Genomic DNA, 24,782 nt, shown 5'->3' with positions numbered 1-24,782 from the left:
CTCAGCAGGCAGCACTGGACTGGACTGGATTACAGCTGATACAAGGTGTGAAGGAACAAGGGGTGGCTGTGGGCATGCACTTGCTGCCGCTGCCAGTGTTTATCTGCATGGCAGCAGGGCAATTGGGCGTTGCCAGGAAGGCGTTTTTATGTAGATTCCTCCTCTTTCAGCACTGCATTGTGGTGCAAGCAAAAGAAGCAAATCCTGTCTGGCTTCCTCTCCGGCCTTTATTCACCTCCCGTGTAGCTGTGAGTGTGTGAGCCTGCAGGGCCCCATGGAATTGCCTAGAAGTAGGCTGAATCGCTGCAAGGGCTGAACAGCAGTATCGGGCAGGCTCGGGCAACGCGCGGCCCGTTCGGGTTATCGCTTCTCGGCCTTTTGGCTAAGATCAAGTGTAGTATCTGTTCTTATCAGTTTAATATCTGATACGTCCCCTATCTGGGGACCATATATTAAATGGATTTTTAGAACAGGGAGATGGAAATAGAGCTTGCTCTGTCCACTCCACGCATTGACCTGGTATTGCAGTATTTCCAGGACCGGTGCACCCTTTCCTTATGTGTTGACTAAAAGCAGATTCCAAAAGTGTTTTTTGTCTTTGCTATTGTTTCTGTCTTTCTGAAGGGATCTCCCCTTTTAATCCCATTATTTCAACACCTGTTGGACAATGCATGAGTGATAATGAGCTCATTGATTAAATGCAATTAATGAATAGATTGCCACCTCTTGTTGTGTGTCGTCTGTGTTTCTGTGTTTCCGGCATTTCACATTGGAACACCTCATTCACCTTCCTTGTCTTCTCTCCGCCCTCCCTTTTAGGTAAGTTAAAGAGCTGCACCTGAGCCAGCCACTGATTGATTGATTGATTGATTGATTGATTGATTGATTGATTGATGCAGCACAACAGTCAAATAGTGGAGTGGAGTAGGGGAACAGCAAACAGCCAATAAAGCAGCCCGCCCGCTCGCCTGCCCGCCACAATGGACCTACCTGTGTACACTAGATGGATGTGATGGAATGTACTGTCGTCCCTACATTTCAAGAAGAAGTAAGAATTGCAGTTGCAACAAAGCCTTGCTTGCCTACAAAGAGAGCAGCAATTTGGATTTGTTACTATGTTACCTACAAGAATAACAAACTGTGCAAGGATGGAGGTTGTAGGAGCAAGGAGAAGTTGTCTGTAAAGTTGGTGGATGCCTATTTTCCATTTTGCAGTCCCTTGTCTCCCTCTTGTGGCCTCCTGGAGGCAACTAGCTGTGCAAAAAAAAGACAGCCTGGCGGCCGGCTGTTGCAGTGTTGCCCTCTCAGGCAACACTGAGTGACTGACTGAGCCTCACCGTCTTATATAAAGTTCAGACGGAACTTTGCACGTGTCATAGTGGAGCCCTCAGGATTCCAGAGCCAGCTTTCTGACATCATAATGGGGCCTCAGAGATAAAAGCCTGGGCCCAGGCAGTGTTGGTCAGTGCTGCTCAGCAGGCAGCACTGGACTGGACTGGATTACAGCTGATACAAGGTGTGAAGGAACAAGGGGTGGCTGTGGGCATGCACTTGCTGCCGCTGCCAGTGTTTATCTGCATGGCAGCAGGGCATTTGGGCGTTGCCAGGAAGGCGTTTTTATGTAGATTCCTCCTCTTTCAGCACTGCATTGTGGTGCAAGCAAAAGAAGCAAATCCTGTCTGGCTTCCTCTCCGGCCTTTATTCACCTCCCGTGTAGCTGTGAGTGTGTGAGCCTGCAGGGCCCCATGGAATTGCCTAGAAGTAGGCTGAATCGCTGCAAGGGCTGAACAGCAGTATCGGGCAGGCTCGGGCAACGCGCGGCCCGTTCGGGTTATCGCTTCTCGGCCTTTTGGCTAAGATCAAGTGTAGTATCTGTTCTTATCAGTTTAATATCTGATACGTCCCCTATCTGGGGACCATATATTAAATGGATTTTTAGAACAGGGAGATGGAAATAGAGCTTGCTCTGTCCACTCCACGCATTGACCTGGTATTGCAGTATTTCCAGGACCGGTGCACCCTTTCCTTATGTGTTGACTAAAAGCAGATTCCAAAAGTGTTTTTTGTCTTTGCTATTGTTTCTGTCTTTCTGAAGGGATCTCCCCTTTTAATCCCATTATTTCAACACCTGTTGGACAATGCATGAGTGATAATGAGCTCATTGATTAAATGCAATTGATGAATAGATTGCCACCTCTTGTTGTGTGTCGTCTGTGTTTCTGTGTTTCCGGCATTTCACATTGGAACACCTCATTCACCTTCCTTGTCTTCTCTCCGCCCTCCCTTTTAGGTAAGTTAAAGAGCTGCACCTGAGCCAGCCACTGATTGATTGATTGATTGATTGATTGATTGATTGATTGATTGATTGATGCAGCACAACAGTCAAATAGTGGAGTGGAGTAGGGGAACAGCAAACAGCCAATAAAGCAGCCCGCCCGCTCGCCTGCCCGCCACAATGGACCTACCTGTGTACACTAGATGGATGTGATGGAATGTACTGTCGTCCCTACATTTCAAGAAGAAGTAAGAATTGCAGTTGCAACAAAGCCTTGCTTGCCTACAAAGAGAGCAGCAATTTGGATTTGTTACTATGTTACCTAGAAGAATAACAAACTGTGCAAGGATGGAGGTTGTAGGAGCAAGGAGAAGTTGTCTGTAAAGTTGGTGGATGCCTATTTTCCATTTTGCAGTCCCTTGTCTCCCTCTTGTGGCCTCCTGGAGGCAACTAGCTGTGCAAAAAAAAGACAGCCTGGCGGCCGGCTGTTGCAGTGTTGCCCTCTCAGGCAACACTGAGTGACTGACTGAGCCTCACCGTCTTATATAAAGTTCAGACGGAACTTTGCAGCTTTCTGACATCATAATGGGGCCTCAGAGATAAAAGCCTGGGCCCAGGCAGTGTTGGTCAGTGCTGCTCAGCAGGCAGCACTGGACTGGACTGGATTACAGCTGATACAAGGTGTGAAGGAACAAGGGGTGGCTGTGGGCATGCACTTGCTGCCGCTGCCAGTGTTTATCTGCATGGCAGCAGGGCATTTGGGCGTTGCCAGGAAGGCGTTTTTATGTAGATTCCTCCTCTTTCAGCACTGCATTGTGGTGCAAGCAAAAGAAGCAAATCCTGTCTGGCTTCCTCTCCGGCCTTTATTCACCTCCCGTGTAGCTGTGAGTGTGTGAGCCTGCAGGGCCCCATGGAATTGCCTAGAAGTAGGCTGAATCGCTGCAAGGGCTGAACAGCAGTATCGGGCAGGCTCGGGCAACGCGCGGCCCGTTCGGGTTATCGCTTCTCGGCCTTTTGGCTAAGATCAAGTGTAGTATCTGTTCTTATCAGTTTAATATCTGATACGTCCCCTATCTGGGGACCATATATTAAATGGATTTTTAGAACAGGGAGATGGAAATAGAGCTTGCTCTGTCCACTCCACGCATTGACCTGGTATTGCAGTATTTCCAGGACCGGTGCACCCTTTCCTTATGTGTTGACTAAAAGCAGATTCCAAAAGTGTTTTTTGTCTTTGCTATTGTTTCTGTCTTTCTGAAGGGATCTCCCCTTTTAATCCCATTATTTCAACACCTGTTGGACAATGCATGAGTGATAATGAGCTCATTGATTAAATGCAATTAATGAATAGATTGCCACCTCTTGTTGTGTGTCGTCTGTGTTTCTGTGTTTCCGGCATTTCACATTGGAACACCTCATTCACCTTCCTTGTCTTCTCTCCGCCCTCCCTTTTAGGTAAGTTAAAGAGCTGCACCTGAGCCAGCCACTGATTGATTGATTGATTGATTGATTGATTGATTGATTGATTGATTGATTGATTGATGCAGCACAACAGTCAAATAGTGGAGTGGAGTAGGGGAACAGCAAACAGCCAATAAAGCAGCCCGCCCGCTCGCCTGCCCGCCACAATGGACCTACCTGTGTACACTAGATGGATGTGATGGAATGTACTGTCGTCCCTACATTTCAAGAAGAAGTAAGAATTGCAGTTGCAACAAAGCCTTGCTTGCCTACAAAGAGAGCAGCAATTTGGATTTGTTACTATGTTACCTAGAAGAATAACAAACTGTGCAAGGATGGAGGTTGTAGGAGCAAGGAGAAGTTGTCTGTAAAGTTGGTGGATGCCTATTTTCCATTTTGCAGTCCCTTGTCTCCCTCTTGTGGCCTCCTGGAGGCAACTAGCTGTGCAAAAAAAAGACAGCCTGGCGGCCGGCTGTTGCAGTGTTGCCCTCTCAGGCAACACTGAGTGACTGACTGAGCCTCACCGTCTTATATAAAGTTCAGACGGAACTTTGCACGTGTCATAGTGGAGCCCTCAGGATTCCAGAGCCAGCTTTCTGACATCATAATGGGGCCTCAGAGATAAAAGCCTGGGCCCAGGCAGTGTTGGTCAGTGCTGCTCAGCAGGCAGCACTGGACTGGACTGGATTACAGCTGATACAAGGTGTGAAGGAACAAGGGGTGGCTGTGGGCATGCACTTGCTGCCGCTGCCAGTGTTTATCTGCATGGCAGCAGGGCATTTGGGCGTTGCCAGGAAGGCGTTTTTATGTAGATTCCTCCTCTTTCAGCACTGCATTGTGGTGCAAGCAAAAGAAGCAAATCCTGTCTGGCTTCCTCTCCGGCCTTTATTCACCTCCCGTGTAGCTGTGAGTGTGTGAGCCTGCAGGGCCCCATGGAATTGCCTAGAAGTAGGCTGAATCGCTGCAAGGGCTGAACAGCAGTATCGGGCAGCCTCGGGCAACGCGCGGCCCGTTCGGGTTATCGCTTCTCGGCCTTTTGGCTAAGATCAAGTGTAGTATCTGTTCTTATCAGTTTAATATCTGATACGTCCCCTATCTGGGGACCATATATTAAATGGATTTTTAGAACAGGGAGATGGAAATAGAGCTTGCTCTGTCCACTCCACGCATTGACCTGGTATTGCAGTATTTCCAGGACCGGTGCACCCTTTCCTTATGTGTTGACTAAAAGCAGATTCCAAAAGTGTTTTTTGTCTTTGCTATTGTTTCTGTCTTTCTGAAGGGATCTCCCCTTTTAATCCCATTATTTCAACACCTGTTGGACAATGCATGAGTGATAATGAGCTCATTGATTAAATGCAATTAATGAATAGATTGCCACCTCTTGTTGTGTGTCGTCTGTGTTTCTGTGTTTCCGGCATTTCACATTGGAACACCTCATTCACCTTCCTTGTCTTCTCTCCGCCCTCCCTTTTAGGTAAGTTAAAGAGCTGCACCTGAGCCAGCCACTGATTGATTGATTGATTGATTGATTGATTGATTGATTGATTGATTGATTGATTGATTGATGCAGCACAACAGTCAAATAGTGGAGTGGAGTAGGGGAACAGCAAACAGCCAATAAAGCAGCCCGCCCGCTCGCCTGCCCGCCACAATGGACCTACCTGTGTACACTAGATGGATGTGATGGAATGTACTGTCGTCCCTACATTTCAAGAAGAAGTAAGAATTGCAGTTGCAACAAAGCCTTGCTTGCCTACAAAGAGAGCAGCAATTTGGATTTGTTACTATGTTACCTAGAAGAATAACAAACTGTGCAAGGATGGAGGTTGTAGGAGCAAGGAGAAGTTGTCTGTAAAGTTGGTGGATGCCTATTTTCCATTTTGCAGTCCCTTGTCTCCCTCTTGTGGCCTCCTGGAGGCAACTAGCTGTGCAAAAAAAAGACAGCCTGGCGGCCGGCTGTTGCAGTGTTGCCCTCTCAGGCAACACTGAGTGACTGACTGAGCCTCACCGTCTTATATAAAGTTCAGACGGAACTTTGCACGTGTCATAGTGGAGCCCTCAGGATTCCAGAGCCAGCTTTCTGACATCATAATGGGGCCTCAGAGATAAAAGCCTGGGCCCAGGCAGTGTTGGTCAGTGCTGCTCAGCAGGCAGCACTGGACTGGACTGGATTACAGCTGATACAAGGTGTGAAGGAACAAGGGGTGGCTGTGGGCATGCACTTGCTGCCGCTGCCAGTGTTTATCTGCATGGCAGCAGGGCATTTGGGCGTTGCCAGGAAGGCGTTTTTATGTAGATTCCTCCTCTTTCAGCACTGCATTGTGGTGCAAGCAAAAGAAGCAAATCCTGTCTGGCTTCCTCTCCGGCCTTTATTCACCTCCCGTGTAGCTGTGAGTGTGTGAGCCTGCAGGGCCCCATGGAATTGCCTAGAAGTAGGCTGAATCGCTGCAAGGGCTGAACAGCAGTATCGGGCAGGCTCGGGCAACGCGCGGCCCGTTCGGGTTATCGCTTCTCGGCCTTTTGGCTAAGATCAAGTGTAGTATCTGTTCTTATCAGTTTAATATCTGATACGTCCCCTATCTGGGGACCATATATTAAATGGATTTTTAGAACAGGGAGATGGAAATAGAGCTTGCTCTGTCCACTCCACGCATTGACCTGGTATTGCAGTATTTCCAGGACCGATGCACCCTTTCCTTATGTGTTGACTAAAAGCAGATTCCAAAAGTGTTTTTTGTCTTTGCTATTGTTTCTGTCTTTCTGAAGGGATCTCCCCTTTTAATCCCATTATTTCAACACCTGTTGGACAATGCATGAGTGATAATGAGCTCATTGATTAAATGCAATTAATGAATAGATTGCCACCTCTTGTTGTGTGTCGTCTGTGTTTCTGTGTTTCCGGCATTTCACATTGGAACACCTCATTCACCTTCCTTGTCTTCTCTCCGCCCTCCCTTTTAGGTAAGTTAAAGAGCTGCACCTGAGCCAGCCACTGATTGATTGATTGATTGATTGATTGATTGATTGATTGATTGATTGATTGATGCAGCACAACAGTCAAATAGTGGAGTGGAGTAGGGGAACAGCAAACAGCCAATAAAGCAGCCCGCCCGCTCGCCTGCCCGCCACAATGGACCTACCTGTGTACACTAGATGGATGTGATGGAATGTACTGTCGTCCCTACATTTCAAGAAGAAGTAAGAATTGCAGTTGCAACAAAGCCTTGCTTGCCTACAAAGAGAGCAGCAATTTGGATTTGTTACTATGTTACCTAGAAGAATAACAAACTGTGCAAGGATGGAGGTTGTAGGAGCAAGGAGAAGTTGTCTGTAAAGTTGGTGGATGCCTATTTTCCATTTTGCAGTCCCTTGTCTCCCTCTTGTGGCCTCCTGGAGGCAACTAGCTGTGCAAAAAAAAGACAGCCTGGCGGCCGGCTGTTGCAGTGTTGCCCTCTCAGGCAACACTGAGTGACTGACTGAGCCTCACCGTCTTATATAAAGTTCAGACGGAACTTTGCACGTGTCATAGTGGAGCCCTCAGGATTCCAGAGCCAGCTTTCTGACATCATAATGGGGCCTCAGAGATAAAAGCCTGGGCCCAGGCAGTGTTGGTCAGTGCTGCTCAGCAGGCAGCACTGGACTGGACTGGATTACAGCTGATACAAGGTGTGAAGGAACAAGGGGTGGCTGTGGGCATGCACTTGCTGCCGCTGCCAGTGTTTATCTGCATGGCAGCAGGGCATTTGGGCGTTGCCAGGAAGGCGTTTTTATGTAGATTCCTCCTCTTTGAGCACTGCATTGTGGTGCAAGCAAAAGAAGCAAATCCTGTCTGGCTTCCTCTCCGGCCTTTATTCACCTCCCGTGTAGCTGTGAGTGTGTGAGCCTGCAGGGCCCCATGGAATTGCCTAGAAGTAGGCTGAATCGCTGCAAGGGCTGAACAGCAGTATCGGGCAGGCTCGGGCAACGCGCGGCCCGTTCGGGTTATCGCTTCTCGGCCTTTTGGCTAAGATCAAGTGTAGTATCTGTTCTTATCAGTTTAATATCTGATACGTCCCCTATCTGGGGACCATATATTAAATGGATTTTTAGAACAGGGAGATGGAAATAGAGCTTGCTCTGTCCACTCCACGCATTGACCTGGTATTGCAGTATTTCCAGGACCGGTGCACCCTTTCCTTATGTGTTGACTAAAAGCAGATTCCAAAAGTGTTTTTTGTCTTTGCTATTGTTTCTGTCTTTCTGAAGGGATCTCCCCTTTTAATCCCATTATTTCAACACCTGTTGGACAATGCATGAGTGATAATGAGCTCATTGATTAAATGCAATTAATGAATAGATTGCCACCTCTTGTTGTGTGTCGTCTGTGTTTCTGTGTTTCCGGCATTTCACATTGGAACACCTCATTCACCTTCCTTGTCTTCTCTCCGCCCTCCCTTTTAGGTAAGTTAAAGAGCTGCACCTGAGCCAGCCACTGATTGATTGATTGATTGATTGATTGATTGATTGATTGATTGATTGATTGCAGCACAACAGTCAAATAGTGGAGTGGAGTAGGGGAACAGCAAACAGCCAATAAAGCAGCCCGCCCGCTCGCCTGCCCGCCACAATGGACCTACCTGTGTACACTAGATGGATGTGATGGAATGTACTGTCGTCCCTACATTTCAAGAAGAAGTAAGAATTGCAGTTGCAACAAAGCCTTGCTTGCCTACAAAGAGAGCAGCAATTTGGATTTGTTACTATGTTACCTAGAAGAATAACAAACTGTGCAAGGATGGAGGTTGTAGGAGCAAGGAGAAGTTGTCTGTAAAGTTGGTGGATGCCTATTTTCCATTTTGCAGTCCCTTGTCTCCCTCTTGTGGCCTCCTGGAGGCAACTAGCTGTGCAAAAAAAAGACAGCCTGGCGGCCGGCTGTTGCAGTGTTGCCCTCTCAGGCAACACTGAGTGACTGACTGAGCCTCACCGTCTTATATAAAGTTCAGACGGAACTTTGCACGTGTCATAGTGGAGCCCTCAGGATTCCAGAGCCAGCTTTCTGACATCATAATGGGGCCTCAGAGATAAAAGCCTGGGCCCAGGCAGTGTTGGTCAGTGCTGCTCAGCAGGCAGCACTGGACTGGACTGGATTACAGCTGATACAAGGTGTGAAGGAACAAGGGGTGGCTGTGGGCATGCACTTGCTGCCGCTGCCAGTGTTTATCTGCATGGCAGCAGGGCATTTGGGCGTTGCCAGGAAGGCGTTTTTATGTAGATTCCTCCTCTTTCAGCACTGCATTGTGGTGCAAGCAAAAGAAGCAAATCCTGTCTGGCTTCCTCTCCGGCCTTTATTCACCTCCCGTGTAGCTGTGAGTGTGTGAGCCTGCAGGGCCCCATGGAATTGCCTAGAAGTAGGCTGAATCGCTGCAAGGGCTGAACAGCAGTATCGGGCAGGCTCGGGCAACGCGCGGCCCGTTCGGGTTATCGCTTCTCGGCCTTTTGGCTAAGATCAAGTGTAGTATCTGTTCTTATCAGTTTAATATCTGATACGTCCCCTATCTGGGGACCATATATTAAATGGATTTTTAGAACAGGGAGATGGAAATAGAGCTTGCTCTGTCCACTCCACGCATTGACCTGGTATTGCAGTATTTCCAGGACCGGTGCACCCTTTCCTTATGTGTTGACTAAAAGCAGATTCCAAAAGTGTTTTTTGTCTTTGCTATTGTTTCTGTCTTTCTGAAGGGATCTCCCCTTTTAATCCCATTATTTCAACACCTGTTGGACAATGCATGAGTGATAATGAGCTCATTGATTAAATGCAATTAATGAATAGATTGCCACCTCTTGTTGTGTGTCGTCTGTGTTTCTGTGTTTCCGGCATTTCACATTGGAACACCTCATTCACCTTCCTTGTCTTCTCTCCGCCCTCCCTTTTAGGTAAGTTAAAGAGCTGCACCTGAGCCAGCCACTGATTGATTGATTGATTGATTGATTGATTGATTGATTGATTGATTGATTGATTGATTGATGCAGCACAACAGTCAAATAGTGGAGTGGAGTAGGGGAACAGCAAACAGCCAATAAAGCAGCCCGCCCGCTCGCCTGCCCGCCACAATGGACCTACCTGTGTACACTAGATGGATGTGATGGAATGTACTGTCGTCCCTACATTTCAAGAAGAAGTAAGAATTGCAGTTGCAACAAAGCCTTGCTTGCCTACAAAGAGAGCAGCAATTTGGATTTGTTACTATGTTACCTAGAAGAATAACAAACTGTGCAAGGATGGAGGTTGTAGGAGCAAGGAGAAGTTGTCTGTAAAGTTGGTGGATGCCTATTTTCCATTTTGCAGTCCCTTGTCTCCCTCTTGTGGCCTCCTGGAGGCAACTAGCTGTGCAAAAAAAAGACAGCCTGGCGGCCGGCTGTTGCAGTGTTGCCCTCTCAGGCAACACTGAGTGACTGACTGAGCCTCACCGTCTTATATAAAGTTCAGACGGAACTTTGCACGTGTCATAGTGGAGCCCTCAGGATTCCAGAGCCAGCTTTCTGACATCATAATGGGGCCTCAGAGATAAAAGCCTGGGCCCAGGCAGTGTTGGTCAGTGCTGCTCAGCAGGCAGCACTGGACTGGACTGGATTACAGCTGATACAAGGTGTGAAGGAACAAGGGGTGGCTGTGGGCATGCACTTGCTGCCGCTGCCAGTGTTTATCTGCATGGCAGCAGGGCATTTGGGCGTTGCCAGGAAGGCGTTTTTATGTAGATTCCTCCTCTTTCAGCACTGCATTGTGGTGCAAGCAAAAGAAGCAAATCCTGTCTGGCTTCCTCTCCGGCCTTTATTCACCTCCCGTGTAGCTGTGAGTGTGTGAGCCTGCAGGGCCCCATGGAATTGCCTAGAAGTAGGCTGAATCGCTGCAAGGGCTGAACAGCAGTATCGGGCAGGCTCGGGCAACGCGCGGCCCGTTCGGGTTATCGCTTCTCGGCCTTTTGGCTAAGATCAAGTGTAGTATCTGTTCTTATCAGTTTAATATCTGATACGTCCCCTATCTGGGGACCATATATTAAATGGATTTTTAGAACAGGGAGATGGAAATAGAGCTTGCTCTGTCCACTCCACGCATTGACCTGGTATTGCAGTATTTCCAGGACCGGTGCACCCTTTCCTTATGTGTTGACTAAAAGCAGATTCCAAAAGTGTTTTTTGTCTTTGCTATTGTTTCTGTCTTTCTGAAGGGATCTCCCCTTTTAATCCCATTATTTCAACACCTGTTGGACAATGCATGAGTGATAATGAGCTCATTGATTAAATGCAATTAATGAATAGATTGCCACCTCTTGTTGTGTGTCGTCTGTGTTTCTGTGTTTCCGGCATTTCACATTGGAACACCTCATTCACCTTCCTTGTCTTCTCTCCGCCCTCCCTTTTAGGTAAGTTAAAGAGCTGCACCTGAGCCAGCCACTGATTGATTGATTGATTGATTGATTGATTGATTGATTGATTGATTGATGCAGCACAACAGTCAAATAGTGGAGTGGAGTAGGGGAACAGCAAACAGCCAATAAAGCAGCCCGCCCGCTCGCCTGCCCGCCACAATGGACCTACCTGTGTACACTAGATGGATGTGATGGAATGTACTGTCGTCCCTACATTTCAAGAAGAAGTAAGAATTGCAGTTGCAACAAAGCCTTGCTTGCCTACAAAGAGAGCAGCAATTTGGATTTGTTACTATGTTACCTAGAAGAATAACAAACTGTGCAAGGATGGAGGTTGTAGGAGCAAGGAGAAGTTGTCTGTAAAGTTGGTGGATGCCTATTTTCCATTTTGCAGTCCCTTGTCTCCCTCTTGTGGCCTCCTGGAGGCAACTAGCTGTGCAAAAAAAAGACAGCCTGGCGGCCGGCTGTTGCAGTGTTGCCCTCTCAGGCAACACTGAGTGACTGACTGAGCCTCACCGTCTTATATAAAGTTCAGACGGAACTTTGCACGTGTCATAGTGGAGCCCTCAGGATTCCAGAGCCAGCTTTCTGACATCATAATGGGGCCTCAGAGATAAAAGCCTGGGCCCAGGCAGTGTTGGTCAGTGCTGCTCAGCAGGCAGCACTGGACTGGACTGGATTACAGCTGATACAAGGTGTGAAGGAACAAGGGGTGGCTGTGGGCATGCACTTGCTGCCGCTGCCAGTGTTTATCTGCATGGCAGCAGGGCATTTGGGCGTTGCCAGGAAGGCGTTTTTATGTAGATTCCTCCTCTTTCAGCACTGCATTGTGGTGCAAGCAAAAGAAGCAAATCCTGTCTGGCTTCCTCTCCGGCCTTTATTCACCTCCCGTGTAGCTGTGAGTGTGTGAGCCTGCAGGGCCCCATGGAATTGCCTAGAAGTAGGCTGAATCGCTGCAAGGGCTGAACAGCAGTATCGGGCAGGCTCGGGCAACGCGCGGCCCGTTCGGGTTATCGCTTCTCTCGGCCTTTTGGCTAAGATCAAGTGTAGTATCTGTTCTTATCAGTTTAATATCTGATACGTCCCCTATCTGGGGACCATATATTAAATGGATTTTTAGAACAGGGAGATGGAAATAGAGCTTGCTCTGTCCACTCCACGCATTGACCTGGTATTGCAGTATTCCAGGACCGGTGCACCCTTTCCTTATGTGTTGACTAAAAGCAGATTCCAAAAGTGTTTTTTGTCTTTGCTATTGTTTCTGTCTTTCTGAAGGGATCTCCCCTTTTAATCCCATTATTTCAACACCTGTTGGACAATGCATGAGTGATAATGAGCTCATTGATTAAATGCAATTAATGAATAGATTGCCACCTCTTGTTGTGTGTCGTCTGTGTTTTTGTGTTTCCGGCATTTCACATTGGAACACCTCATTCACCTTCCTTGTCTTCTCTCCGCCCTCCCTTTTAGGTAAGTTAAAGAGCTGCACCTGAGCCAGCCACTGATTGATTGATTGATTGATTGATTGATTGATTGATTGATTGATTGATGCAGCACAACAGTCAAATAGTGGAGTGGAGTAGGGGAACAGCAAACAGCCAATAAAGCAGCCCGCCCGCTCGCCTGCCCGCCACAATGGACCTACCTGTGTACACTAGATGGATGTGATGGAATGTACTGTCGTCCCTACATTTCAAGAAGAAGTAAGAATTGCAGTTGCAACAAAAGCCTTGCTTGCCTACAAAGAGAGCAGCAATTTGGATTTGTTACTATGTTACCTAGAAGAATAACAAACTGTGCAAGGATGGAGGTTGTAGGAGCAAGGAGAAGTTGTCTGTAAAGTTGGTGGATGCCTATTTTCCATTTTGCAGTCCCTTGTCTCCCCTCTTGTGGCCTCCTGGAGGCAACTAGCTGTGCAAAAAAAAGACAGCCTGGCGGCCGGCTGTTGCAGTGTTGCCCTCTCAGGCAACACTGAGTGACTGACTGAGCCTCACCGTCTTATATAAAGTTCAGACGGAACTTTGCACGTGTCATAGTGGAGCCCTCAGGATTCCAGAGCCAGCTTTCTGACATCATAATGGGGCCTCAGAGATAAAAGCCTGGGCCCAGGCAGTGTTGGTCAGTGCTGCTCAGCAGGCAGCACTGGACTGGACTGGATTACAGCTGATACAAGGTGTGAAGGAACAAGGGGTGGCTGTGGGCATGCACTTGCTGCCGCTGCCAGTGTTTATCTGCATGGCAGCAGGGCATTTGGGCGTTGCCAGGAAGGCGTTTTTATGTAGATTCCTCCTCTTTCAGCACTGCATTGTGGTGCAAGCAAAAGAAGCAAATCCTGTCTGGCTTCCTCTCCGGCCTTTATTCACCTCCCGTGTAGCTGTGAGTGTGTGAGCCTGCAGGGCCCCATGGAATTGCCTAGAAGTAGGCTGAATCGCTGCAAGGGCTGAACAGCAGTATCGGGCAGGCTCGGGCAACGCGCGGCCCGTTCGGGTTATCGCTTCTCGGCCTTTTGGCTAAGATCAAGTGTAGTATCTGTTCTTATCAGTTTAATATCTGATACGTCCCCTATCTGGGGACCATATATTAAATGGATTTTTAGAACAGGGAGATGGAAATAGAGCTTGCTCTGTCCACTCCACGCATTGACCTGGTATTGCAGTATTTCCAGGACCGGTGCACCCTTTCCTTATGTGTTGACTAAAAGCAGATTCCAAAAGTGTTTTTTGTCTTTGCTATTGTTTCTGTCTTTCTGAAGGGATCTCCCCTTTTAATCCCATTATTTCAACACCTGTTGGACAATGCATGAGTGATAATGAGCTCATTGATTAAATGCAATTAATGAATAGATTGCCACCTCTTGTTGTGTGTCGTCTGTGTTTCTGTGTTTCCGGCATTTCACATTGGAACACCTCATTCACCTTCCTTGTCTTCTCTCCGCCCTCCCTTTTAGGTAAGTTAAAGAGCTGCACCTGAGCCAGCCACTGATTGATTGATTGATTGATTGATTGATTGATTGATTGCAGCACAACAGTCAAATAGTGGAGTGGAGTAGGGGAACAGCAAACAGCCAATAAAGCAGCCCGCCCGCTCGCCTGCCCGCCACAATGGACCTACCTGTGTACACTAGATGGATGTGATGGAATGTACTGTCGTCCCTACATTTCAAGAAGAAGTAAGAATTGCAGTTGCAACAAAGCCTTGCTTGCCTACAAAGAGAGCAGCAATTTGGATTGTTACTATGTTACCTAGAAGAATAACAAACTGTGCAAGGATGGAGGTTGTAGGAGCAAGGAGAAGTTGTCTGTAAAGTTGGTGGATGCCTATTTTCCATTTTGCAGTCCCTTGTCTCCCTCTTGTGGCCTCCTGGAGGCAACTAGCTGTGCAAAAAAAGACAGCCTGGCGGCCGGCTGTTGCAGTGTTGCCCTCTCAGGCAACACTGAGTGACTGACTGAGCCTCACCGTCTTATATAAAGTTCAGACGGAACTTTGCACGTGTCATAGTGGAGCCCTCAGGATTCCAGAGCCAGCTTTCTGACATCATAATGGGGCCTCAGAGATAAAAGCCTGGGCCCAGGCAGTGTTGGTCAGTGCTGCTCAGCAGGCAGCACTGGACTGGACTGGATTACAGCTGATACAAGGTGTGAAGGAACAAGGGGTGGCTGTGGGCATGCACTTGCTGCCGCTGCCAGTGTTTATCTGCATGGCAGCAGGGCATTTGGGCGTTGCCAGGAAGGCGTTTTTATGTAGATTCCTCCTCTTTCAGCACTGCATTGTGGTGCAAGCAAAAGAAGCAAATCCTGTCTGGCTTCCTCTCCGGCCTTTATTCACCTCCCGTGTAGCTGTGAGTGTGTGAGCCTGCAGGGCCCCATGGAATTGCCTAGAAGTAGGCTGAATCGCTGCAAGGGCTGAACAGCAGTATCGGGCAGGCTCGGGCAACGCGCGGCCCGTTCGGGTTATCGCTTCTCGGCCTTTTGGCTAAGATCAAGTGTAGTATCTGTTCTTATCAGTTTAATATCTGATACGTCCCCTATCTGGGGACCATATATTAAATGGATTTTTAGAACAGGGAGATGGAAATAGAGCTTGCTCTGTCCACTCCACGCATTGACCTGGTATTGCAGTATTTCCAGGACCGGTGCACCCTTTCCTTATGTGTTGACTAAAAGCAGATTCCAAAAGTGTTTTTTGTCTTTGCTATTGTTTCTGTCTTTCTGAAGGGATCTCCCCTTTTAATCCCATTATTTCAACACCTGTTGGACAATGCATGAGTGATAATGAGCTCATTGATTAAATGCAATTAATGAATAGATTGCCACCTCTTGTTGTGTGTCGTCTGTGTTTCTGTGTTTCCGGCATTTCACATTGGAACACCTCATTCACCTTCCTTGTCTTCTCTCCGCCCTCCCTTTTAGGTAAGTTAAAGAGCTGCACCTGAGCCAGCCACTGATTGATTGATTGATTGATTGATTGATTGATTGATTGATGCAGCACAACAGTCAAATAGTGGAGTGGAGTAGGGGAACAGCAAACAGCCAATAAAGCAGCCCGCCCGCTCGCCTGCCCGCCACAATGGACCTACCTGTGTACACTAGATGGATGTGATGGAATGTACTGTCGTCCCTACATTTCAAGAAGAAGTAAGAATTGCAGTTGCAACAAAGCCTTGCTTGCCTACAAAGAGAGCAGCAATTTGGATTTGTTACTATGTTACCTAGAAGAATAACAAACTGTGCAAGGATGGATGTTGTAGGAGCGTCTGTAAAGTTGGTGGATGCCTATTTTCCATTTTGCAGTCCCTTGTCTCCCTCTTGTGGCCTCCTGGAGGCAACTAGCTGTGCAAAAAAAAGACAGCCTGGCGGCCGGCTGTTGCAGTGTTGCCCTCTCAGGCAACACTGAGTGACTGACTGAGCCTCACCGTCTTATATAAAGTTCAGACGGAACTTTGCACGTGTCATAGTGGAGCCCTCAGGATTCCAGAGCCAGCTTTCTGACATCATAATGGGGCCTCAGAGATAAAAGCCTGGGCCCAGGCAGTGTTGGTCAGTGCTGCTCAGCAGGCAGCACTGGACTGGACTGGATTACAGCTGATACAAGGTGTGAAGGAACAAGGGGTGGCTGTGGGCATGCACTTGCTGCCGCTGCCAGTGTTTATCTGCATGGCAGCAGGGCATTTGGGCGTTGCCAGGAAGGCGTTTTTATGTAGATTCCTCCTCTTTCAGCACTGCATTGTGGTGCAAGCAAAAGAAGCAAATCCTGTCTGGCTTCCTCTCCGGCCTTTATTCACCTCCCGTGTAGCTGTGAGTGTGTGAGCCTGCAGGGCCCCATGGAATTGCCTAGAAGTAGGCTGAATCGCTGCAAGGGCTGAACAGCAGTATCGGGCAGGCTCGGGCAACGCGCGGCCCGTTCGGGTTATCGCTTCTCGGCCTTTTGGCTAAGATCAAGTGTAGTATCTGTTCTTATCAGTTTAATATCTGATACGTCCCCTATCTGGGGACCATATATTAAATGGATTTTTAGAACAGGGAGATGGAAATAGAGCTTGCTCTGTCCACTCCACGCATTGACCTGGTATTGCAGTATTTCCAGGACCGGTGCACCCTTTCCTTATGTGTTGACTAAAAGCAGATTCCAAAAGTGTTTTTTGTCTTTGCTATTGTTTCTGTCTTTCTGAAGGGATCTCCCCTTTTAATCCCATTATTTCAACACCTGTTGGACAATGCATGAGTGATAATGAGCTCATTGATTAAATGCAATTAATGAATAGATTGCCACCTCTTGTTGTGTGTCGTCTGTGTTTCTGTGTTTCCGGCATTTCACATTGGAACACCTCATTCACCTTCCTTGTCTTCTCTCCGCCCTCCCTTTTAGGTAAGTTAAAGAGCTGCACCTGAGCCAGCCACTGATTGATTGATTGATTGATTGATTGATTGATTGATTGATTGATTGATGCAGCACAACAGTCAAATAGTGGAGTGGAGTAGGGGAACAGCAAACAGCCAATAAAGCAGCCCGCCCGCTCGCCTGCCCGCCACAATGGACCTACCTGTGTACACTAGATGGATGTGATGGAATGTACTGTCGTCCCTACATTTCAAGAAGAAGTAAGAATTGCAGTTGCAACAAAGCCTTGCTTGCCTACAAAGAGAGCAGCAATTTGGATTTGTTACTATGTTACCTAGAAGAATAACAAACTGTGCAAGGATGGAGGTTGTAGGAGCAAGGAGAAGTTGTCTGTAAAGTTGGTGGATGCCTATTTTCCATTTTGCAGTCCCTTGTCTCCCTCTTGTGGCCTCCTGGAGGCAACTAGCTGTGCAAAAAAAAGACAGCCTGGCGGCCGGCTGTTGCAGTGTTGCCCTCTCAGGCAACACTGAGTGACTGACTGAGCCTCACCGTCTTATATAAAGTTCAGACGGAACTTTGCACGTGTCATAGTGGAGCCCTCAGGATTCCAGAGCCAGCTTTCTGACATCATAATGGGGCCTCAGAGATAAAAGCCTGGGCCCAGGCAGTGTTGGTCAGTGCTGCTCAGCAGGCAGCACTGGACTGGACTGGATTACAGCTGATACAAGGTGTGAAGGAACAAGGGGTGGCTGTGGGCATGCACTTGCTGCCGCTGCCAGTGTTTATCTGCATGGCAGCAGGGCATTTGGGCGTTGCCAGGAAGGCGTTTTTATGTAGATTCCTCCTCTTTCAGCACTGCATTGTGGTGCAAGCAAAAGAAGCAAATCCTGTCTGGCTTCCTCTCCGGCCTTTATTCACCTCCCGTGTAGCTGTGAGTGTGTGAGCCTGCAGAGCCCCATGGAATTGCCTAGAAGTAGGCTGAATCGCTGCAAGGGCTGAACAGCAGTATCGGGCAGGCTCGGGCAACGCGCGGCCCGTTCGGGTTATCGCTTCTCGGCCTTTTGGCTAAGATCAAGTGTAGTATCTGTTCTTATCAGTTTAATATCTGATACGTCCCCTATCTGGGGACCATATATTAAATGGATTTTTAGAACAGGGAGATGGAAATAGAGCTTGCTCTGTCCACTCCACGCATTGACCTGGTATTGCAGTATTTCCAGGACCGGTGCACCCTTTCCTTATGTGTTGACTAAAAGCAGATTCCAAAAGTGTTTTTTGTCTTTGCTATTGTTTCTGTCTTTCTGAAGGGATCTCCCCTTTTAATCCCATTATTTCAACACCTGTTGGACAATGCATGAGTGATAATGAGCTCATTGATTAAATGCAATTAATGAATAGATTGCCACCTCTTGTTGTGTGTCGTCTGTGTTTCTGTGTTTCCGGCATTTCACATTGGAACACCTCATTCACCTTCCTTGTCTTCTCTCCGCCCTCCCTTTTAGGTAAGTTAAAGAGCTGCACCTGAGCCAGCCACTGATTGATTGATTGATTGATTGATTGATTGATTGATTGATTGATTGATTGATTGATGCAGCACAACAGTCAAATAGTGGAGTGGAGTAGGGGAACAGCAAACAGCCAATAAAGCAGCCCGCCCGCTCGCCTGCCCGCCACAATGGACCTACCTGTGTACACTAGATGGATGTGATGGAATGTACTGTCGTCCCTACATTTCAAGAAGAAGTAAGAATTGCAGTTGCAACAAAGCCTTGCTTGCCTACAAAGAGAGCAGCAATTTGGATTTGTTACTATGTTACCTAGAAGAATAACAAACTGTGCAAGGATGGATGTTGTAGGAGCAAGGAGAAGTTGTCTGTAAAGTTGGTGGATGCCTATTTTCCATTTTGCAGTCCCTTGTCTCCCTCTTGTGGCCTCCTGGAGGCAACTAGCTGTGCAAAAAAAAGACAGCCTGGCGGCCGGCTGTTGCAGTGTTGCCCTCTCAGGCAACACTGAGTGACTGACTGAGCCTCACCGTCTTATATAAAGTTCAGACGGAACTTTGCACGTGTCATAGTGGAGCCCTCAGGATTCCAGAGCCAGCTTTCTGACATCATAATGGGGCCTCAGAGATAAAAGCCTGGGCCCAGGCAGTGTTGGTCAGTGCTGCTCAGCAGGCAGCACTGGACTGGACTGGATTACAGCTGATACAAGGTGTGAAGGAACAAGGGGTGGCTGTGGGCATGCACTTGCTGCCGCTGCCAGTGTTTATCTGCATGGCAGCAGGGCATTTGGGCGTTGCCAGGAAGGCGTTTTTATGTAGATTCCTCCTCTTTCAGCACTGCATTGTGGTGCAAGCAAAAGAAGCAAATCCTGTCTGGCTTCCTCTCCGGCCTTTATTCACCTCCCGTGTAGCTGTGAGTGTGTGAGCCTGCAGGGCCCCATGGAATTGCCTAGAAGTAGGCTGAATCGCTGCAAGGGCTGAACAGCAGTATCGGGCAGGCTCGGGCAACGCGCGGCCCGTTCGGGTTATCGCTTCTCGGCCTTTTGGCTAAGATCAAGTGTAGTATCTGTTCTTATCAGTTTAATATCTGATACGTCCCCTATCTGGGGACCATATATTAAATGGATTTTTAGAACAGGGAGATGGAAATAGAGCTTGCTCTGTCCACTCCACGCATTGACCTGGTATTGCAGTATTTCCAGGACCGGTGCACCCTTTCCTTATGTGTTGACTAAAAGCAGATTCCAAAAGTGTTTTTTGTCTTTGCTATTGTTTCTGTCTTTCTGAAGGGATCTCCCCTTTTAATCCCATTATTTCAACACCTGTTGGACAATGCATGAGTGATAATGAGCTCATTGATTAAATGCAATTAATGAATAGATTGCCACCTCTTGTTGTGTGTCGTCTGTGTTTCTGTGTTTCCGGCATTTCACATTGGAACACCTCATTCACCTTCCTTGTCTTCTCTCCGCCCTCCCTTTTAGGTAAGTTAAAGAGCTGCACCTGAGCCAGCCACTGATTGATTGATTGATTGATTGATTGATTGATTGATTGATTGATTGATTGATGCAGCACAACAGTCAAATAGTGGAGTGGAGTAGGGGAACAGCAAACAGCCAATAAAGCAGCCCGCCCGCTCGCCTGCCCGCCACAATGGACCTACCTGTGTACACTAGATGGATGTGATGGAATGTACTGTCGTCCCTACATTTCAAGAAGAAGTAAGAATTGCAGTTGCAACAAAGCCTTGCTTGCCTACAAAGAGAGCAGCAATTTGGATTTGTTACTATGTTACCTAGAAGAATAACAAACTGTGCAAGGATGGAGGTTGTAGGAGCAAGGAGAAGTTGTCTGTAAAGTTGGTGGATGCCTATTTTCCATTTTGCAGTCCCTTGTCTCCCTCTTGTGGCCTCCTGGAGGCAACTAGCTGTGCAAAAAAAAGACAGCCTGGCGGCCGGCTGTTGCAGTGTTGCCCTCTCAGGCAACACTGAGTGACTGACTGAGCCTCACCGTCTTATATAAAGTTCAGACGGAACTTTGCACGTGTCATAGTGGAGCCCTCAGGATTCCAGAGCCAGCTTTCTGACATCATAATGGGGCCTCAGAGATAAAAGCCTGGGCCCAGGCAGTGTTGGTCAGTGCTGCTCAGCAGGCAGCACTGGACTGGACTGGATTACAGCTGATACAAGGTGTGAAGGAACAAGGGGTGGCTGTGGGCATGCACTTGCTGCCGCTGCCAGTGTTTATCTGCATGGCAGCAGGGCATTTGGGCGTTGCCAGGAAGGCGTTTTTATGTAGATTCCTCCTCTTTCAGCACTGCATTGTGGTGCAAGCAAAAGAAGCAAATCCTGTCTGGCTTCCTCTCCGGCCTTTATTCACCTCCCGTGTAGCTGTGAGTGTGTGAGCCTGCAGGGCCCCATGGAATTGCCTAGAAGTAGGCTGAATCGCTGCAAGGGCTGAACAGCAGTATCGGGCAGGCTCGGGCAACGCGCGGCCCGTTCGGGTTATCGCTTCTCGGCCTTTTGGCTAAGATCAAGTGTAGTATCTGTTCTTATCAGTTTAATATCTGATACGTCCCCTATCTGGGGACCATATATTAAATGGATTTTTAGAACAGGGAGATGGAAATAGAGCTTGCTCTGTCCACTCCACGCATTGACCTGGTATTGCAGTATTTCCAGGACCGGTGCACCCTTTCCTTATGTGTTGACTAAAAGCAGATTCCAAAAGTGTTTTTTGTCTTTGCTATTGTTTCTGTCTTTCTGAAGGGATCTCCCCTTTTAATCCCATTATTTCAACACCTGTTGGACAATGCATGAGTGATAATGAGCTCATTGATTAAATGAAATTAATGAATAGATTGCCACCTCTTGTTGTGTGTCGTCTGTGTTTCTGTGTTTCCGGCATTTCACATTGGAACACCTCATTCACCTTCCTTGTCTTCTCTCCGCCCTCCCTTTTAGGTAAGTTAAAGAGCTGCACCTGAGCCAGCCACTGATTGATTGATTGATTGATTGATTGATTGATTGATTGATTGATTGATTGATTGATGCAGCACAACAGTCAAATAGTGAAGTGGAGTAGGGGAACAGCAAACAGCCAATAAAGCAGCCCGCCCGCTCGCCTGCCCGCCACAATGGACCTACCTGTGTACACTAGATGGATGTGATGGAATGTACTGTCGTCCCTACATTTCAAGAAGAAGTAAGAATTGCAGTTGCAACAAAGCCTTGCTTGCCTACAAAGAGAGCAGCAATTTGGATTTGTTACTATGTTACCTAGAAGAATAACAAACTGTGCAAGGATGGAGGTTGTAGGAGCAGTTGTAGGAGCAAGGAGAAGTTGTCTGTAAAGTTGGTGGATGCCTATTTTCCATTTTGCAGTCCCTTGTCTCCCTCTTGTGGCCTCCTGGAGGCAACTAGCTGTGCAAAAAAAAGACAGCCTGGCGGCCGGCTGTTGCAGTGTTGCCCTCTCAGGCAACACTGAGTGACTGACTGAGCCTCACCGTCTTATATAAAGTTCAGACGGAACTTTGCACGTGTCATAGTGGAGCCCTCAGGATTCCAGAGCCAGCTTTCTGACATCATAATGGGGCCTCAGAGATAAAAGCCTGGGCCCAGGCAGTGTTGGTCAGTGCTGCTCAGCAGGCAGCACTGGACTGGACTGGATTACAGCTGATACAAGGTGTGAAGGAACAAGGGGTGGCTGTGGGCATGCACTTGCTGCCGCTGCCAGTGTTTATCTGCATGGCAGCAGGGCATTTGGGCGTTGCCAGGAAGGCGTTTTTATGTAGATTCCTCCTCTTTCAGCACTGCATTGTGGTGCAAGCAAAAGAAGCAAATCCTGTCTGGCTTCCTCTCCGGCCTTTATTCACCTCCCGTGTAGCTGTGAGTGTGTGAGCCTGCAGGGCCCCATGGAATTGCCTAGAAGTAGGCTGAATCGCTGCAAGGGCTGAACAGCAGTATCGGGCAGGCTCGGGCAACGCGCGGCCCGTTCGGGTTATCGCTTCTCGGCCTTTTGGCTAAGATCAAGTGTAGTATCTGTTCTTATCAGTTTAATATCTGATACGTCCCCTATCTGGGGACCATATATTAAATGGATTTTTAGAACAGGGAGATGGAAATAGAGCTTGCTCTGTCCACTCCACGCATTGACCTGGTATTGCAGTATTTCCAGGACCGGTGCACCCTTTCCTTATGTGTTGACTAAAAGCAGATTCCAAAAGTGTTTTTTGTCTTTGCTATTGTTTCTGTCTTTCTGAAGGGATCTCCCCTTTTAATCCCATTATTTCAACACCTGTTGGACAATGCATGAGTGATAATGAGCTCATTGATTAAATGCAATTAATGAATAGATTGCCACCTCTTGTTGTGTGTCGTCTGTGTTTCTGTGTTTCCGGCATTTCACATTGGAACACCTCATTCACCTTCCTTGTCTTCTCTCCGCCCTCCCTTTTAGGTAAGTTAAAGAGCTGCACCTGAGCCAGCCACTGATTGATTGATTGATTGATTGATTGATTGATTGATTGATGCAGCACAACAGTCAAATAGTGGAGTGGAGTAGGGGAACAGCAAACAGCCAATAAAGCAGCCCGCCCGCTCGCCTGCCCGCCACAATGGACCTACCTGTGTACACTAGATGGATGTGATGGAATGTACTGTCGTCCCTACATTTCAAGAAGAAGTAAGAATTGCAGTTGCAACAAAGCCTTGCTTGCCTACAAAGAGAGCAGCAATTTGGATTTGTTACTATGTTACCTAGAAGAATAACAAACTGTGCAAGGATGGAGGTTGTAGGAGCAAGGAGAAGTTGTCTGTAAAGTTGGTGGATGCCTATTTTCCATTTTGCAGTCCCTTGTCTCCCTCTTGTGGCCTCCTGGAGGCAACTAGCTGTGCAAAAAAAAGACAGCCTGGCGGCCGGCTGTTGCAGTGTTGCCCTCTCAGGCAACACTGAGTGACTGACTGAGCCTCACCGTCTTATATAAAGTTCAGACGGAACTTTGCACGTGTCATAGTGGAGCCCTCAGGATTCCAGAGCCAGCTTTCTGACATCATAATGGGGCCTCAGAGATAAAAGCCTGGGCCCAGGCAGTGTTGGTCAGTGCTGCTCAGCAGGCAGCACTGGACTGGACTGGATTACAGCTGATACAAGGTGTGAAGGAACAAGGGGTGGCTGTGGGCATGCACTTGCTGCCGCTGCCAGTGTTTATCTGCATGGCAGCAGGGCATTTGGGCGTTGCCAGGAAGGCGTTTTTATGTAGATTCCTCCTCTTTCAGCACTGCATTGTGGTGCAAGCAAAAGAAGCAAATCCTGTCTGGCTTCCTCTCCGGCCTTTATTCACCTCCCGTGTAGCTGTGAGTGTGTGAGCCTGCAGGGCCCCATGGAATTGCCTAGAAGTAGGCTGAATCGCTGCAAGGGCTGAACAGCAGTATCGGGCAGGCTCGGGCAACGCGCGGCCCGTTCGGGTTATCGCTTCTCGGCCTTTTGGCTAAGATCAAGTGTAGTATCTGTTCTTATCAGTTTAATATCTGATACGTCCCCTATCTGGGGACCATATATTAAATGGATTTTTAGAACAGGGAGATGGAAATAGAGCTTGCTCTGTCCACTCCACGCATTGACCTGGTATTGCAGTATTTCCAGGACCGGTGCACCCTTTCCTTATGTGTTGACTAAAAGCAGATTCCAAAAGTGTTTTTTGTCTTTGCTATTGTTTCTGTCTTTCTGAAGGGATCTCCCCTTTTAATCCCATTATTTCAACACCTGTTGGACAATGCATGAGTGATAATGAGCTCATTGATTAAATGCAATTAATGAATAGATTGCCACCTCTTGTTGTGTGTCGTCTGTGTTTCTGTGTTTCCGGCATTTCACATTGGAACACCTCATTCACCTTCCTTGTCTTCTCTCCGCCCTCCCTTTTAGGTAAGTTAAAGAGCTGCACCTGAGCCAGCCACTGATTGATTGATTGATTGATTGATTGATTGATTGATTGATTGATGCAGCACAACAGTCAAATAGTGGAGTGGAGTAGGGGAACAGCAAACAGCCAATAAAGCAGCCCGCCCGCTCGCCTGCCCGCCACAATGGACCTACCTGTGTACACTAGATGGATGTGATGGAATGTACTGTCGTCCCTACATTTCAAGAAGAAGTAAGAATTGCAGTTGCAACAAAGCCTTGCTTGCCTACAAAGAGAGCAGCAATTTGGATTTGTTACTATGTTACCTAGAAGAATAACAAACTGTGCAAGGATGGAGGTTGTAGGAGCAAGGAGAAGTTGTCTGTAAAGTTG

At 47.8% G+C, this 24,782-nt stretch overlaps 17 non-coding genes across 17 annotated transcripts; all 17 read left to right on the top strand.

Moving 5' to 3' along the window:
- Positions 1 to 362: 362 nt before the first annotated feature.
- LOC142695085 (U2 spliceosomal RNA) lies at positions 363 to 553 on the top strand. The gene has a single exon (XR_012863235.1). It is a non-coding gene; the product is annotated as a U2 spliceosomal RNA (small nuclear RNA).
- A 1,280-nt stretch (positions 554 to 1,833) lies between these two features.
- LOC142695084 (U2 spliceosomal RNA) lies at positions 1,834 to 2,024 on the top strand. Its single transcript, XR_012863234.1, has one exon. It is a non-coding gene; the product is annotated as a U2 spliceosomal RNA (small nuclear RNA).
- A 1,249-nt stretch (positions 2,025 to 3,273) lies between these two features.
- LOC142695083 (U2 spliceosomal RNA) lies at positions 3,274 to 3,464 on the top strand. The gene has a single exon (XR_012863233.1). It is a non-coding gene; the product is annotated as a U2 spliceosomal RNA (small nuclear RNA).
- A 1,292-nt stretch (positions 3,465 to 4,756) lies between these two features.
- Positions 4,757 to 4,947, top strand: LOC142695082 (U2 spliceosomal RNA). Its single transcript, XR_012863232.1, has one exon. It is a non-coding gene; the product is annotated as a U2 spliceosomal RNA (small nuclear RNA).
- A 1,296-nt stretch (positions 4,948 to 6,243) lies between these two features.
- On the top strand, positions 6,244 to 6,434 carry LOC142695497 (U2 spliceosomal RNA). Its single transcript, XR_012863608.1, has one exon. It is a non-coding gene; the product is annotated as a U2 spliceosomal RNA (small nuclear RNA).
- A 1,288-nt stretch (positions 6,435 to 7,722) lies between these two features.
- On the top strand, positions 7,723 to 7,913 carry LOC142695080 (U2 spliceosomal RNA). The gene has a single exon (XR_012863231.1). It is a non-coding gene; the product is annotated as a U2 spliceosomal RNA (small nuclear RNA).
- A 1,285-nt stretch (positions 7,914 to 9,198) lies between these two features.
- LOC142695078 (U2 spliceosomal RNA) lies at positions 9,199 to 9,389 on the top strand. The gene has a single exon (XR_012863229.1). It is a non-coding gene; the product is annotated as a U2 spliceosomal RNA (small nuclear RNA).
- A 1,296-nt stretch (positions 9,390 to 10,685) lies between these two features.
- Positions 10,686 to 10,876, top strand: LOC142695077 (U2 spliceosomal RNA). Its single transcript, XR_012863228.1, has one exon. It is a non-coding gene; the product is annotated as a U2 spliceosomal RNA (small nuclear RNA).
- A 1,284-nt stretch (positions 10,877 to 12,160) lies between these two features.
- LOC142695558 (U2 spliceosomal RNA) lies at positions 12,161 to 12,352 on the top strand. The gene has a single exon (XR_012863662.1). It is a non-coding gene; the product is annotated as a U2 spliceosomal RNA (small nuclear RNA).
- Positions 12,353 to 13,638: 1,286 nt separating this feature from the next.
- Positions 13,639 to 13,829, top strand: LOC142695076 (U2 spliceosomal RNA). The gene has a single exon (XR_012863227.1). It is a non-coding gene; the product is annotated as a U2 spliceosomal RNA (small nuclear RNA).
- A 1,271-nt stretch (positions 13,830 to 15,100) lies between these two features.
- LOC142695075 (U2 spliceosomal RNA) lies at positions 15,101 to 15,291 on the top strand. The gene has a single exon (XR_012863226.1). It is a non-coding gene; the product is annotated as a U2 spliceosomal RNA (small nuclear RNA).
- Positions 15,292 to 16,556: 1,265 nt separating this feature from the next.
- Positions 16,557 to 16,747, top strand: LOC142695074 (U2 spliceosomal RNA). Its single transcript, XR_012863225.1, has one exon. It is a non-coding gene; the product is annotated as a U2 spliceosomal RNA (small nuclear RNA).
- A 1,284-nt stretch (positions 16,748 to 18,031) lies between these two features.
- LOC142695073 (U2 spliceosomal RNA) lies at positions 18,032 to 18,222 on the top strand. Its single transcript, XR_012863224.1, has one exon. It is a non-coding gene; the product is annotated as a U2 spliceosomal RNA (small nuclear RNA).
- A 1,292-nt stretch (positions 18,223 to 19,514) lies between these two features.
- Positions 19,515 to 19,705, top strand: LOC142695072 (U2 spliceosomal RNA). Its single transcript, XR_012863223.1, has one exon. It is a non-coding gene; the product is annotated as a U2 spliceosomal RNA (small nuclear RNA).
- A 1,288-nt stretch (positions 19,706 to 20,993) lies between these two features.
- On the top strand, positions 20,994 to 21,184 carry LOC142695071 (U2 spliceosomal RNA). The gene has a single exon (XR_012863222.1). It is a non-coding gene; the product is annotated as a U2 spliceosomal RNA (small nuclear RNA).
- Positions 21,185 to 22,488: 1,304 nt separating this feature from the next.
- Positions 22,489 to 22,679, top strand: LOC142695069 (U2 spliceosomal RNA). Its single transcript, XR_012863221.1, has one exon. It is a non-coding gene; the product is annotated as a U2 spliceosomal RNA (small nuclear RNA).
- A 1,276-nt stretch (positions 22,680 to 23,955) lies between these two features.
- Positions 23,956 to 24,146, top strand: LOC142695068 (U2 spliceosomal RNA). The gene has a single exon (XR_012863220.1). It is a non-coding gene; the product is annotated as a U2 spliceosomal RNA (small nuclear RNA).
- Positions 24,147 to 24,782: the final 636 nt, after the last annotated feature.

Source organism: Rhinoderma darwinii (genome assembly GCF_050947455.1).
Source record: "Rhinoderma darwinii isolate aRhiDar2 chromosome 5 unlocalized genomic scaffold, aRhiDar2.hap1 SUPER_5_unloc_47, whole genome shotgun sequence".
Taxonomy (NCBI): Eukaryota; Metazoa; Chordata; class Amphibia; order Anura; family Rhinodermatidae; genus Rhinoderma; species Rhinoderma darwinii.
This window is presented reverse-complemented; position numbering and strand designations above follow the sequence as displayed.